A 14102-nucleotide genomic window follows, 5' to 3' on the forward strand; every position below is an offset into this window, starting at 1 on the left:
TCTAATATAATATTATATGTTGGCTGTATTTCAATAGAAATCTTAAAAAAATTAAACCAAAAAAGAAAATAACTGTTCAAACATTTGCTAGTATACAAATGTTTGCAGTAGCATTCACAGTAACCAAAAGGTGGGAACAAACCAAGTGTCCATTACTAGATGAATGGATAAACAGAATGTGGAATATCCATACAATGGAACAATGAGGGTGAACATTATCCTAAATGAAGAAGTCAAAAGTAAGGTCACATGTTGTACAATTCCATTTATATGAAATGTCCAGAATAGTATCTCTATAAGCACACTGGTGGTTGCCAAGGGCTTAGGGGGAGAGGAGAGGAAGGGAGTGATGCTAAATGGCTAAGGGATTTCCTTTCGGGGTGATGAAAATGTTTTGGAACTAGGTAGAGGTAGTAACAGTTGCACAACATTGTGACTATACTAAATGCCACTGAATCATTCACCTTAAAATAGTTAATTTTATGTTATGTGAATTTCATCTCAATAAAACAAACAAACAAAAAACACACAAAAAACGTCAGTGGTAAGAGTAAGACGAACAAAAGCTATAATGCTAGTGGATACTGAATGAAGTTTTCTTGATTCATGAAATGGAGTTGAAACCTTGACACCTTTCCATATGAAAATCCCAAAAAGCTTATCACTTACAACTTTCATGATAATTTTGATGGCTTTTTTATGGGCTTTCATGAATCACAATAAACAAAACCTTGGACCTTAAAAAAAGTCTAGGTGAGGCCAGTTAGCTCAGTTGATTAGAGCGCGGTGCTCTTAACAACAAGGTTGCGGGTTCGATCCCGGCATGGGCCACTGTGAGCTGCGCCCTCCACAACTAGATAGAAACAACTACTCGACTTGGAGCTGATGGGTCCTGGAAAAACACACTTTAACAAAAAAGTCTATAGCTCACTAATGAGCCCATTTGAAAGGGGCTGTAGGATGAATAAAGAACTATCCCCGATCTACACAATAATTGTACAATACAAGCTACACTACACACTTGAGCAGCCTTTTAATTTAGGAGGCAGTCGGGAAAGTGCTTCTTTTTCCTTATGTTCTAAGACTGGATTATCTTTGAGAATAAGTGTTTTTACTGGAGAGGTAGAAAGGGTGAATGTGTTCTGCTCACTACAACTCACCACAGAGGAGAGGCCTCAAAGAAGAGACTCAGGAAGCCAAAGCCCACCCTGCGTTGTTATGTGGGAGTCATTAGAGAGTTATCTAAAGGTGAACGGCTCTTAGTGGAGAAAACAGAATAGAGAAGGGAGATTGATAAATACAAAAGTAAGACCTACTCCTCTGAGGAGGCACGATTTCCTGAAGGAAGTACGGAGACTTGTCTATAGGGCATTGAAGAGTAAGGTCCTCTCAAAGAGGTCTATGAGGTAAGAATGGGAATTGCGATGTCCTAGCCCCTCCCCTTCCCACACACACGCCTGCATCCCATGAAGTATGAGAAATAAGTGCTTTTCTTATGGACTGTAGTTTAGATAACATTGGGTATTCATTTTAAAATTATTTCCTTCATCTGTCGTCATTTCTTTTGTTTTGCTTAGAGCAAGCTTCTGGAGGTGGGGTCTATGGACCCCAAGTGTATATGGATAGAATTTAAAGTGTCCATGAACTTGGGTGGGGAAAAAAATACATCCTTATGTTTACTAATCTATAACTGAAATTTAGCACTTCCTTCAAATATGAATGTAGGCAACAAACAAACTGCAATAGTATTTTAGTACCTGTGACTTTGTCACCAATAGAAATCATAGGTATTTTTTATATCACATTACAGTTACTGCAGATATTGTGAAATATCCTTGATGCTCATTTCTACTTTAAATTTTGGGTGGTCATTAGACCCAACACTAAATCTTGTTTAAATGGCAAATAGACATATGAAAAAATGCTCAACATCACTAATCATCAGAGAAATGCAAATAAAAACCACAATGAGATATCACCTCACCCCAGTCAGAATGGGTATCATCAACAAGACAAATAGTAACAAGTGTTGGAGAGGCTGTGGAGAAAAAGGAACCCTCATAAACTGTTGGTGGGAATGCAGACTGGTGCAGCAGCTATGGACGGCAGTGTGGAGATTCCTCAAAAAATTACAAATAGAATTACCATATGATCCAGCAATCCCTCTCCTGGGTGTCTACCCAAAACATTTTAAAACATTTATACATAAAGACACGTGTGCTCCAATGTTCTTTGCAGCTTTGTTTACGGTGGCCAAGACATGGAAACAACCAAAGTGTCCTTTGATAGATGAATGGATAAAGAAGTTGTGGTACATATACACAATGGAATACTATTCGGTGGTAAGAAAAAATGATATAGAGACATTTGTGACAACATGGATGGATCTTGAGAGTATAATGCTAAGCGAAAGAAGTCAGATAGAAAAAGCAGAGAACCCTATGATTTCACTGATACGTGGTATATAAACCAAAAACAACAAAAGAACAAGACAAACAAATGAGAAACAAAAACTCATAGACACAGACAATAGTTTAGTGGTTACCAGAGGGTAAGGGGGTGGGGGGAGGGAGATGAAGGTAAGGGGAATCAAATATATGGTGATGGAAGGAGAACTGACTCTGGATGGTGAACACGCAATGGGATTTATAGATGATGGAATACAGAATTGTACACCTAAAATCTACGTAATTTTACTAACAAATATCACCCAATAAATCAAAAAAATTGTTATATAATATCTGATATTACATATACAAAATAACCTTATATGGCATTTAAATAAATTATAAAGAATAATAATAAATGAGCCTCAATGACCCCATCACCCATTCAAGATCTAGAACATTACCAGTGCTAGGGCATCTGTCGTTATCTTCCTACCTTATCCCATTCCTGTCTCCCCATCAGAGGAAAGCACTAGCCTGAATCCTGGATTTTCCTTGTTTTATAGTTTATCACGTACGTATGATTCCTTAGTGTATTGTTTAGTATTGTTTGGTTCAGGGCATAGAAAAATTATGCCCAACTGCATGAAGTCTTTGGTGACTTAGTTTTTCATTCAATATTTTGTTTCTAATATGCATCTATGTTCTTGCATATAACAGCAGTTAATTAATTTTATTTTATTGTGAAATAATAAATATCAAATTCTTTAGCTTCTCTATTTTCACATCAATGAACTATTAGGTTATTCCAGTAATTTTGTATTATGAACTATGTTGCAAAGGACACCTCTAAGGAGAGTTGCTGGTCCACGTGCAGAATAATTTCTCTAAGGGTTATATCTAGAGATAAAACTGCTAGGTCATAGGGTATGTGGATGCTCAATTTCACAGGATAGTGCCACGTTTTCTTTTCCAAAATGTTTTTCTCAAATTTGTACTCCCATCAACAAGGTATATCAATTCTTACTGATCCTCGTCCACACGAATACTTGATACGACCAGATTTCCTAAAGTACTGTCATCTTTGTACACCACAAATAGTAAAGTGCTTCACTATATAAGGGGTATAAAGTGTCAGCAAGTGCCAAAGTTTTACCAATACAGCTTAATTCAAGGTTACACAATGTCTTAAACTGAGTTCTCCCTTAAACACAGAGCCTAGGAAAAGGGTTTGTGTGCAAGCAGTGTTTTTCTTTTTCTATTCTTTGTGTGTGTGTGTGTGTGTGTGTGTGTGTGTGTGTGTGTGTGGAGGTGGGGAGGATTGATTCCAGGGAATAGAATTAACGAATTGAGGAAAGGGAATAGGAAAAGAAGAAAAATCAATAAATCAATACAGAGTATATTTTTAGGTTGGCCACAACTTTAGGCAACTGGGGCTGAATCATGCTTAGACTCTCTGAGAACCTCTCAGAAGGAAACAATACTAAAATGCAGTTCAGAATTATGTGGCCAAGGATGGAAAAGAGCAACCTGTGTCCCTGGCTCCCACCCCACATTAGTCAAGGATGGACTCTTGGGCCTTTAACTCTCTCACATCCCATAATACACATGTGTGGGTGCCAGGAGGTTCCAGGAGGTTCCAACAGGCTTCTGTGTTGAAACATCAAAGAAGTCCTGGGGTGAAAAGTGAAATATTCAATGCGAGGCTAAGGCAAGGTACTATCCAGTTATACCCACCTGAAACTGGTGATTGAATCAATGACTTGACTAAAAGGTGGGTGAAAGGATGTACAGTGATGTACACAACATGTGCCCAAAACACATAGCCAGTAAGTGGCAGAATTAGAACTCAAGCACACATCTATCACAGTTCAAATATTAGGCACTTGGCACATAGAGTGTAAACACTGTCCACTGGCTACCCAATAGCCATCCCTACCTTTCTTCTCTTCTAAGAGAACACTAATTTGTTCAGGAAGCAGTAAAGATCTCTGGAATGAAACTGGCACAGTAGCTCTATGGTGTCATCACAGACCCAAACCCCTTCTTCTACCTTTCTGTTCTAACAACATCAATGCTACTGTACATCCAAGAGGTCACTCCATAGTCCAAGGGTATCATGCCTCCTTTCCAGGCTAGCAGCTGGAGGAACCAGGAGGTACAAAAGGGCCCTCCTTCCAGCCAAGTGAACTCTCGAAGCAGGCTTTCTAGAAGTCCCTAGAAAGTATAATACAACAATTATCTTTCACTGGCAGAACTCAGTCATAGGATCTATGGGGACAGAGTTCCAGAGAGCAGTTTCCAGGCTCTCGGCCTCACATGGAAAGGTGCTGGCTCGGGTAGTAGATGGCCATCAGCTGTGACTAATTGGTCGTCAGCTGTAACCAGTGAGCCAATTAGCCACTGATATAACTGCTGCGGCTGCGCTGGTGAGTCAGTGAGTCGGGAGGAGTCAGTCGAGTGAGTCGGCTGGTTGACAGGCAGAGAAGCAGACAGCAGGTTGCAGGCCGTGTGACTCCAGCCTCCAGTGAGACTACAGGGCCACCAGTGACATTTTAGTGGTATGACTCCCCTACCTATGGCTCCTTTTTGGCCTAGTCATATCCTGCCTTCTTATGTGGGGAGCGGGATTAGAGACCCCGTAGGTCACCTCGCATGACAAATGGTGCAGCGAGCAGGGTCTCCCACACGACAGATCATACCTGGATGTAAGAGATGCTGGGTAACAGACTGTTCACTGGATGAATCGCCACCCGAATAAAACTGAATTCTGTCACTAAAGGGAAAAGGTGAAAAAAGATACTGGGTGGCAACTAGAAGTCTCTGCCCAAGTAGCCATTTGATTGGGAGCAAGTTTTTAATCTATACCTCAGTCTTCCTATCTGTAAAATGGAGATAAAAGTACTACCTCACAAAGTTGTTATGAGGACTAAATGAGATCATGTAAATAAAACTGCACAGTGCAGTTTTATTGATCAATAAATGCTAGCTAACGTTAATTCACTTTGGTGACTCATCATCACCAGGCCTAGCACTGAGCAGTACAACCTCAGATAACTGATCTTATCAGTGTCTCTGCATTTATTAGGCTTGAAGGTGCTGGATGCTGACTCACATTCAAAACACTCTTAAGTGTTTAGGGCCAGAGTAGTAGCTTAGCCTTTGACAATGAGAAATATAACTTCTGGGCAGACCAGACAGCCTGACCAGGTTGTTCTCTCCCAGAAGGCAATGAACATGGGAAATCATAAGGCTGATTACTGAGCATGAAATCAGGAGAAACATAATTTGTTACACAATTCAAATGTTTAATGGTGGGGGGTGGGTGATGAGGGTAAGGGGGAACAAATATATGGTGATGGAAGGAGAACTGACTCTGGGTGGTGAACACAATGGGATTTATAGATGATGTAATACAGAATTGTACACCTGAAATCTATATAAATTTACTAACAATTGTCACCCCAATAAATTTAATTTAAAAAAATTAAAATTAAAAAAAATGTTTAATAGAATTGGGCTTTAACAGCCCATCGCATCCATCTCTACAACTGAGCTTGTCTAATGTGGTGGGTCATATGATCAGGCTGGAAACGTGACAGGTAATCTGTCCCGTGGGCAGTGCTGGGAGGTGCACTACCAATTGCTGGAAAGTTCACAAGGAATGTGGAAGACGTACGAAAACCTTAAGGGTAAACACTTACTGCATTGGCAAATCCATTCTGAATAGAGGTCCTATATACCTAGCATAACTTTGGAAAAGTCCTAAGTGAGGGTAATACTTAAGCAGGACCCATTCTTTTGATAACAGCCCCAGAGAAAATGGGGCAGCAAGAAATCTGCTAGTATCTTTGTTTAAAAGATTTATTGGATTACAGGTTGAATCCATTTTTAAGTTTAAAACGGAAACATTTCAGTTGTTTCATATAGACACAATAGAGAACATTAATACAAATTAAAAACATAGAATGTTTTAAATTGAGCAAATAGAAAAATATAATAATGCATATATACACATGTGTGTATAAAATCTTAATTGTGACTTAATATAGAAAGATAATTTTTTATCCTCCAGGCTGACCATATACCTTTTGTTGACATAGTTATTCTCTAAACAGGGTACAATAAAAAGTAGAAAAATCATATGGTATAAAGGAAAACGTGTTAAGCTTTGGCATCAAAGTTGCTTTTGAGTCTTGACTTCATCTCTCATAAGTACTGTGATCTGAACTAGTTACTTAATGTCTCTCAACTTTCTTTTTTCCTCCATGACAGATTGCAAAAAATGGCCCCAATTCTTCACCCCTTGGTGCATCCACGCCTTTTGCCGTATGATTTTATAGGGCCCTCCCACTCTGACTTGGTATGACCATGTGGCTTGCTTTGGACAAAAGAATAAGGTGGAAGTGATGATATGACAGTCATGACTCTAGGCCTTTGTTCTCTTATATCCTCTGATACTGCAGAACATGACGTGGTTTGCCTGCTGTTGGATGAGAAACATGTGAAACAGAGCCTAGGCATACCAGTTACTCCACAGCTCACCTAGATCAGTCAATATCCAGGTGAACACCAAAATATGTGAGCAATCCCAGCCAAGATCAGCAATGCATTCTAGCCAACCCCTAGCTGACCCTAGATACATGAATAATAAATGCGTACTGTCATATGCTGAGACTCTGTGGCTGGTAGTTATGCAGCATTATTATGGAAATAGATAGCTGACACACGTGGTATATCATAGGTTTGTTACAAGGATTAAATGAGGTACTTACTATAGTAGTGACCAGCATACCACAGTCAAAGAAAAAAAATATCTATTATTATTTTTGATAGATTTATATTTTATAAAACACAAATCAATTCTTGAGATTATACCCAGTTCACTAGCTTAAAGTTTCGGATGATTCTAAACCATTTAGTCTCACATTTACAGGCCGTCTCTTGTTTTACTCTCATGAGTAATAACATCCACAGGACATGAATTTTACTAATTTAACTCTCAAATAGCAGGCCAACTATTTTCCTATCTCCAGTTATTTTGAAGCGAATATTGTTTGACGCAACTCACTGTTGGTCTCATACAGAAATAAAAGCATGATTAATTTAATGTGTTTTGAGATTGTACAATCTTGACAAGTGAATCCTTCAAAAACAATTCACGTATGGGAAGCAAGCAACTAGTCTCTTAAAATCGTCGTTCAGCTCATAGAAGAACAAGCTGCAATTTAACTCTGCGATGGTAGAAGAAACATGAATAGAGACAAATGGGCTGACGTGTAGGCTCCATATTCATTCACATCAATTTGTGTAAGAGAGTAACAGAGATCTCAACGCAGCTTTCGCCCACTTCCTCATCCTTTGTCTTGTGAGCAGAAAAATTAAGCTTGGCAACATGATCGGCAATTACTATAGCAAATAGTGCAGATAAACTTCACATACAATGGTATATGTAATGAACTAGACTCACCGAACATCAGTGTCAAAATGTCAGAGATGCGGTTCACCAAGTACTGTCCCTAGACCAACAGCATCACTATCACCCGGGACTTATTAGAAATGCAAATTCTTGGGCCCTATTCCAAATCCACTGAATCAGCCATTCTGAGGCCAGGACCCAATAATTTATTTTTAACGAGCTTTCCAGGTGATTCTAATGCCTGCTAGAGCTTCAGGACCACTGATCTAGACAGAACCATGCTTCTTAAAGTATTGTCTACGGCCCAGCGGCACTCACATTACCTGGAGTTGGTTAGAACTAGGGAATCTCACGCCCCATCCAGACTTACTGAACGGGGAATGCGAATTACAAAAAGGTATTCAGGTGACTTGGCTGCACATTCAAGTTTGAGAAGTACTGTACTTCTCCAGTGGTTCCTGTTATGGGCTGAATTGTGTCCCCTCCCCAAATTCGTATGTTGAAATTCTAACCCCAAGTAGCTCAGAATTTGACTATACTTGGCAACAGGGCATTTATAGTGGTAATTAAGGCAAAGTGATTAAGGCAAAGTCATATGGCTGGGCCCTAATCCAACACAGTTGGTGTCCTCATGAGACAAAACTACGCAGGACACAGACCGCAGGACACAGACATGCAGACAAAAGACCACGTGAAAACAGCGAGAAGGCAACCATGGACAAGCCAAGGAAAGAGCAGTCAGAATAAGCCACCCCTGCTGACACCTTGATCTTGGACTTCTAGCATCCAGGACTGTGAGAAAAATCAATTTCTGTTATTTAAGTCACCTAGTCTGTGGTACTTTGTTATGACAGCCTGAGCAAACTAATACAGTTCCCACTCAGGTGCATATTGGAATCGTCTGGGGAGTTTTAAAAATCCTGATAACCTGGGTCCCATTCCCAGAGGTTCCTAGTTTAAGTAGTCTGGGGAATCAGCCCATACATATACGGATTTTTAAAAAGCTCTCCAGGTGATTTGTAAAGTGCAACACAGTTTGAGAACCACTGATCTCCCATCATTATGTCCCCAAACTTTGTTTAGTTTTCAGGACTCATACCAGGAAGGAGACTCAAGAAAGCTGGCAATAATATATGCTCTCTTCGTTTCGTGTGTGCGTGTGTGTGTGTGTGTGTGTGTGTGTGTGTACACACACTAGGTATCATCTTGAGCATTTTTTGTAGTATGGTTTCCACAGTACAGGTATAGAGAAAGCCGCTAAAGAAAATCTGTTGACCTAAACTGTCAGTACCCACTACCTCTGCTTATGTTCTTGTCCCTCCTGTTAAACTGCCCTCCAGGTTCCTCGGATCCCAATGAAAGACTCTAAGGTTGTGTAAACCAGCATTTCAGGGCATAGATGCCAAACCAGTAATGCGTTTTTTCTTGCTAAACCCTTTCACTTGTCCCTGTGTAGTTGTGAAGCTCCCAAACTCAATACAGGCATACCTTGCTTTATTGAGCTTCACTTTACTGAGCTTCACGATGTTGCAGTTTTTAGAAATTGAAGGCAAAACCCTCCAACAGCAAAATGATTATTGTGATACTTTATTGTGATACTCGCTTTACTGAGGTGGTCTGGAATTGAACCCACAATATCTCCAAGGTATTTCTATAGTCTACTCACAGGATAACCACTTACTGAATGTGTATTCTGTTCCAGAAACTGGACGATTTGACCCATATTTAATATAATTGATATATACATTACTGTAAGGGTGGCACTGTATCTTCTATTTTGAGATTTAAACCTCTAGTGTAATTTGATTTAACATTGTAGTTTGGCTTGGGACTTTCTGAAAGTGTTTTTTTTTTTCTTTGCTGCCCTTCCCTCCGGCCAAACCTTAATAACTATTTGCCATACATTTACTACGCATACCAGTTTCAATGGTTCTGTTTACTCCAGGCCTTTTGCATACCAGGCTCAATGACCCTGGTTCCTCAAGGAAACCTCCAAGACACTGACTTGAAAGAAGTTATTACATCTGCATCAGATCCACTCCTATTCCTGAAACAAACCAGCCTCTGTGTAGCGCCTTTTTCCCCCAGGAACTGCCTGACCAACTTTCCTTTGTTCTGCCCTCTCCTTACGTGCGCTTAAAACCTTTGGCAATATTAAGAGCCGGAAGGCAGTCTTTATGACAAGGTGTCCACTGTCTTCCCTTAATGCTGGCCTTTTGAAATAAACCTGCTTTTCTTTCCACCAATCTTGTCTCCTGATTTTTTGACTAGCGTACAAGCAGCCAGATCCTATTTGGCATGGTAATATTATGTACACATGGTATATTACGTATAATATAACATATTATATATAATATGTTACATATATTATATATGTATATATACATATACACATATATAATACATATACATATACGTATATTGTATACACATATATGTATATATGTAATACATATGGTATATTATGTATAATATATTATATATAACACGTTACATATATGTAATTATGTAATAATGTTACATAATTACATGTATGTAACATGTAATTATAATTATATATTGTATAATATATTATATTATAATCAATAATATATAATATTAATAATTACATATATGTAATATGTAATAACATGTTGCATATATTGTATATGTATATATACATATATGTATATTATATGTAATATGCACATATATATCACATATATGTGTATATATAATATACGTATATATATATATATATATATATATTTTTTTTTTTTTACCTGCAGTCTCTAAAAGTCAACACACTCTAAAAAAGTGATTTGGCACGCTTAAAATGCCAAACACGTTGCAGGGGAACCCTGTTCTGAATGTGTTTTTGCTACATTAATATTTAATTTTACTTGGACCATTCATTAATACAGTCACAGGTTAAAATAGAACCATTTTCACGACAGTCTAACGGACTTGCTGATTAGCTCCCCGAAGCCATCTCTGAGCCCTTCTCCCTGGCCTCCGTTCTACAGTAGAAGCTGAAAAGCCAGAACCTCACTTTCCCACCCCACCCCCTTGCCACTAAGGACTGCGACTTATGTAGCCCAGCTCTGGCCAATGAGATACAAGAGACAGTCTCTTGAGGAACTTTGGGGAAAGATATTTCTTCTCTGATAAGAGAAAGTTACATGAAGAAAATTATTCTACACCTTTCAACCCCATTTCCTGCCTTTGAACATGGGATAAGAATGTAATGTCTAAGCTGTTCCAGGCATCTTGAAACCATGAGGGGAAAGCACTGACTCAGAACCCCGACATTGCTGGGCCACTGAACCAACTCCAGTGCTCCTCTGCTGTCAGGCTTCTCTATTTAAACCCACTTTTAGTTGGCTTCTCTATTGCATGCACACACACAAAAAAAGAAGAAAAAAATATCACATTTAATATATACAGAGGGTGCCAAAAATATATATACACACTGCAAAAAAGGAAAAATTGTATTAAAATTATGCTAATGGTAACCACTTTGAGCACCTCTTGTAACTACAGAAGTCAAACGTGACTTGTATTCATCTTTTGTCATCAGTATATATTGAATATTACAATTTTAATACAGCTTTTTTCCTTTCTTATAAGGTGTACACATTTTTGGCACCCCCCTCTGTAGATATATTCCATGTATGTCAAACTCTCATTTAGTTACAACACAGTGTACTCTGATACACACTGAGAGTCTTGTAATTAGGATTATCTTCTAGGAGTGAAGAAAAAGCATGCGCAGATGGTGTTCAAGAAATCTGGACTGCTGAATTCATTTATTCCTTCATTCAACAGACCCACGTTAGTAGGCTCCGGAGATACAAAAATAAGTAAGACATTACTTCTGCCTTTCAAGAAATTTTACTATCTTGAGTGAGACTGGTATGTAACCCAAGAATCACAAGACAGTAAGCGCGGAAATATGCAGAGTCGTGTTATCAGAGAGGTGGGAAACCTAACTCAGTTTGGGGTGCTCCCTGGAAAGAGCTATGGAAAAGAGAATCGTGGAAGCTTCCACACAACTCTAAAAAGTTATCCCTGTGATCAAACTGAACATGTCAGGTTTCATTAATTTTCTTCTCGGGGGGTGGGAGGAAGGTCTTTTCTACAATCACAGACTATAAACCCAATAACAATTCAGGAAAGAGCAATTTATGATAGGCGACTCAATCAACTGCCAGGAAAGCTTCCCCCACCCATCTTCCTCTCACCCACAAAGCAGGATAAAGACTTGGTCCTTGGTCGGGAGGGGGAAGAGGGGGAGTACAGGCCTCCCATATCAGCAAGGATATTTGCCAAAGCAAAAGAACTGTGCTGTAAATTAAGACCACCTGTTAACGCTGCAGCAAACCAAACAATACTGATGATAAAGCAATCAGTCGTCAACAAATGCAGACATTCTAGGAGGTTCTCTCCTCTGCTACTTATAAGCAAAAACGACAGCAATAATTAGTACCTCTTTAATAGTTACAGAAACACTTGTGCTTAGTGGTAGACAAGGGGACTCATCCTCCTCACATTGATTTTTCTAAAGGCAGTTAGTGGACGTGCACGCTACACACATGCACACACATGCACACACAAACTGGTAGAGGAAAAGGAAAACGAACATGTAGCTTTGTATTATTAAGTCCTTATAAGAAACAGAATAGGTCCTGATTGATTTTCTTGCAAGGAAAATAACAGTTTTGGAAGCACCTCTAAAAATAGAGAAAATAAAACCAGCAGTAATCTAAAATTTTCCTGAAACACATTAAAAATATCCAACAGAGTTCAATGAATTATTTCAACATTATAATGACATTCACATTAATTGTGCCTCTAGAACATTTTGATTCAGTCAATGATGACGAGATTGATATACAGTTCTGGCATGTCCTGATCTGAGGAGGGTTGGTCCAAGATCCCAACTCAGGCTACAGTAAAACATCTGCCACCTCGCCGAGAATGAGGACACCGCCCTGGCAAAGGGTTCCAGCCCAGCCCTCTAGCTCCCCCCAACCCCCAACCTCTAAGAATCACCCAGGAAGAAAGTGGGGGAGGAAGGAAACACACCAAACAAATCAAACATTCCTAGCCCCATAAACGCCGCATCCGGACATTTGAAGGTACCCGGGAAATTAAGAATATGGCCCCAGAGTTTGGCTTGTTTGGGGTCCGAGTATAGATTTGATATTCTCTGTTGCGTTTTAAAAATCTAACTTTCTGTCTCCAATGGAGAGAACCAGAGAGAGGAAGCAAAGGCAAGCAGAGACACAGACTGGGAGACCCTCCTCCCCCCCGAATCACCCATGCACGAGGCATCCAAAGACGAGAAACTTACCCAGACGGAAAAACGGTTGGTCCAGCCTCCGGAGGGGGCCAGTATTTGTGGGTGATTCGCTGAAGCTGGAGATGAAATGCGGACGGACCCAGGCGGGAGGCGAAGTCCCGCTCCTAACCCAGGGGAGTGGAGTGACTCACGCGCTCGGCAACCGCCTCTCGCGCAGTGCGCCCCTCTCCCTCCCCGCCCCGCGCAGGTACAGGGCCGCGCGCTGGGAGGCGGTCTCCAGCCGCCCCTATCAACCGGGTTCTCTGCCCGACGCCCCCAGGCGGCGGCGCCAGAGCCCACCCAGCCAGAGCCGCACCAAGTACAGCCCGCCCCTCCAGACAACCGCCTGCGGCCGTAGGACCAGTGCCTTCGTCGTGGAGCTCTCCTGTCCTCTGTCCCCCGCCACCCCAGGACTCACTGCCCCTGGGCTGCCCATTTGAGCTCAAAACACCTTCTGCATGCCATCTGGACAAGCATCGCCAAGACCCTCCCTCAGGTTGTGCCAGCCTGCTCCAGGATGCACTGCCCCCCAACCCTGCCACCCTTGAACTCCCCCTTGTGGTGACGTCAGAACCCACCTAGCCCAGAAAGATCTCAGGTGTATCCTTTTCCATAGGTCTCCCCTCTCCCGGGAACCTTACCTTGCAGGGACTTCTTGCCCCCAGGGACTTCCACCTGCCAGTTGGATTTGGCTGTGCCCACACCCTCCCACAGTCGGTGTTTATGCCCAGGGTCCTCCTACTGCCCACCACAGCCAACGCACAAATTACTCCCACCTTCTTGGAGTAGAGGTGGCTATGAATCACTCCCCTGAGATCCTCCAGGGTCCTGGGAAAGTGCAGCAGGATTGATGGGACCTGGTACCAGGGGGCACCCTCCTATTTTGACTCTGGTTGGGAAGAGCAGCTGAGGCCCTACCCAAACTTTATTAAGAAAGTCAAGGCATCGTAGAGTGCCAGGACTTCTAGAAGAA

At 40.9% G+C, this 14102-nt stretch overlaps 1 protein-coding gene across 1 annotated transcript in view; it reads right to left on the bottom strand.

Moving 5' to 3' along the window:
* Window positions 1-13293, bottom strand: part of SYTL5 (synaptotagmin like 5) — a 199995-nt gene extending 186702 nt beyond the window's left edge. The window contains exon 1 of the mRNA XM_081043045.1: window positions 13142-13293. The gene's annotated coding sequence lies outside the window, so the exon portion shown is untranslated. The remainder of the gene's footprint in view (window positions 1-13141) is intronic.
* Window positions 13294-14102: the final 809 nt, after the last annotated feature.

Source organism: Rhinolophus hipposideros (assembly GCF_964194185.1).
Source record: "Rhinolophus hipposideros genome assembly, chromosome: X".
Classification (NCBI taxonomy): domain Eukaryota; kingdom Metazoa; phylum Chordata; class Mammalia; order Chiroptera; family Rhinolophidae; genus Rhinolophus; species Rhinolophus hipposideros.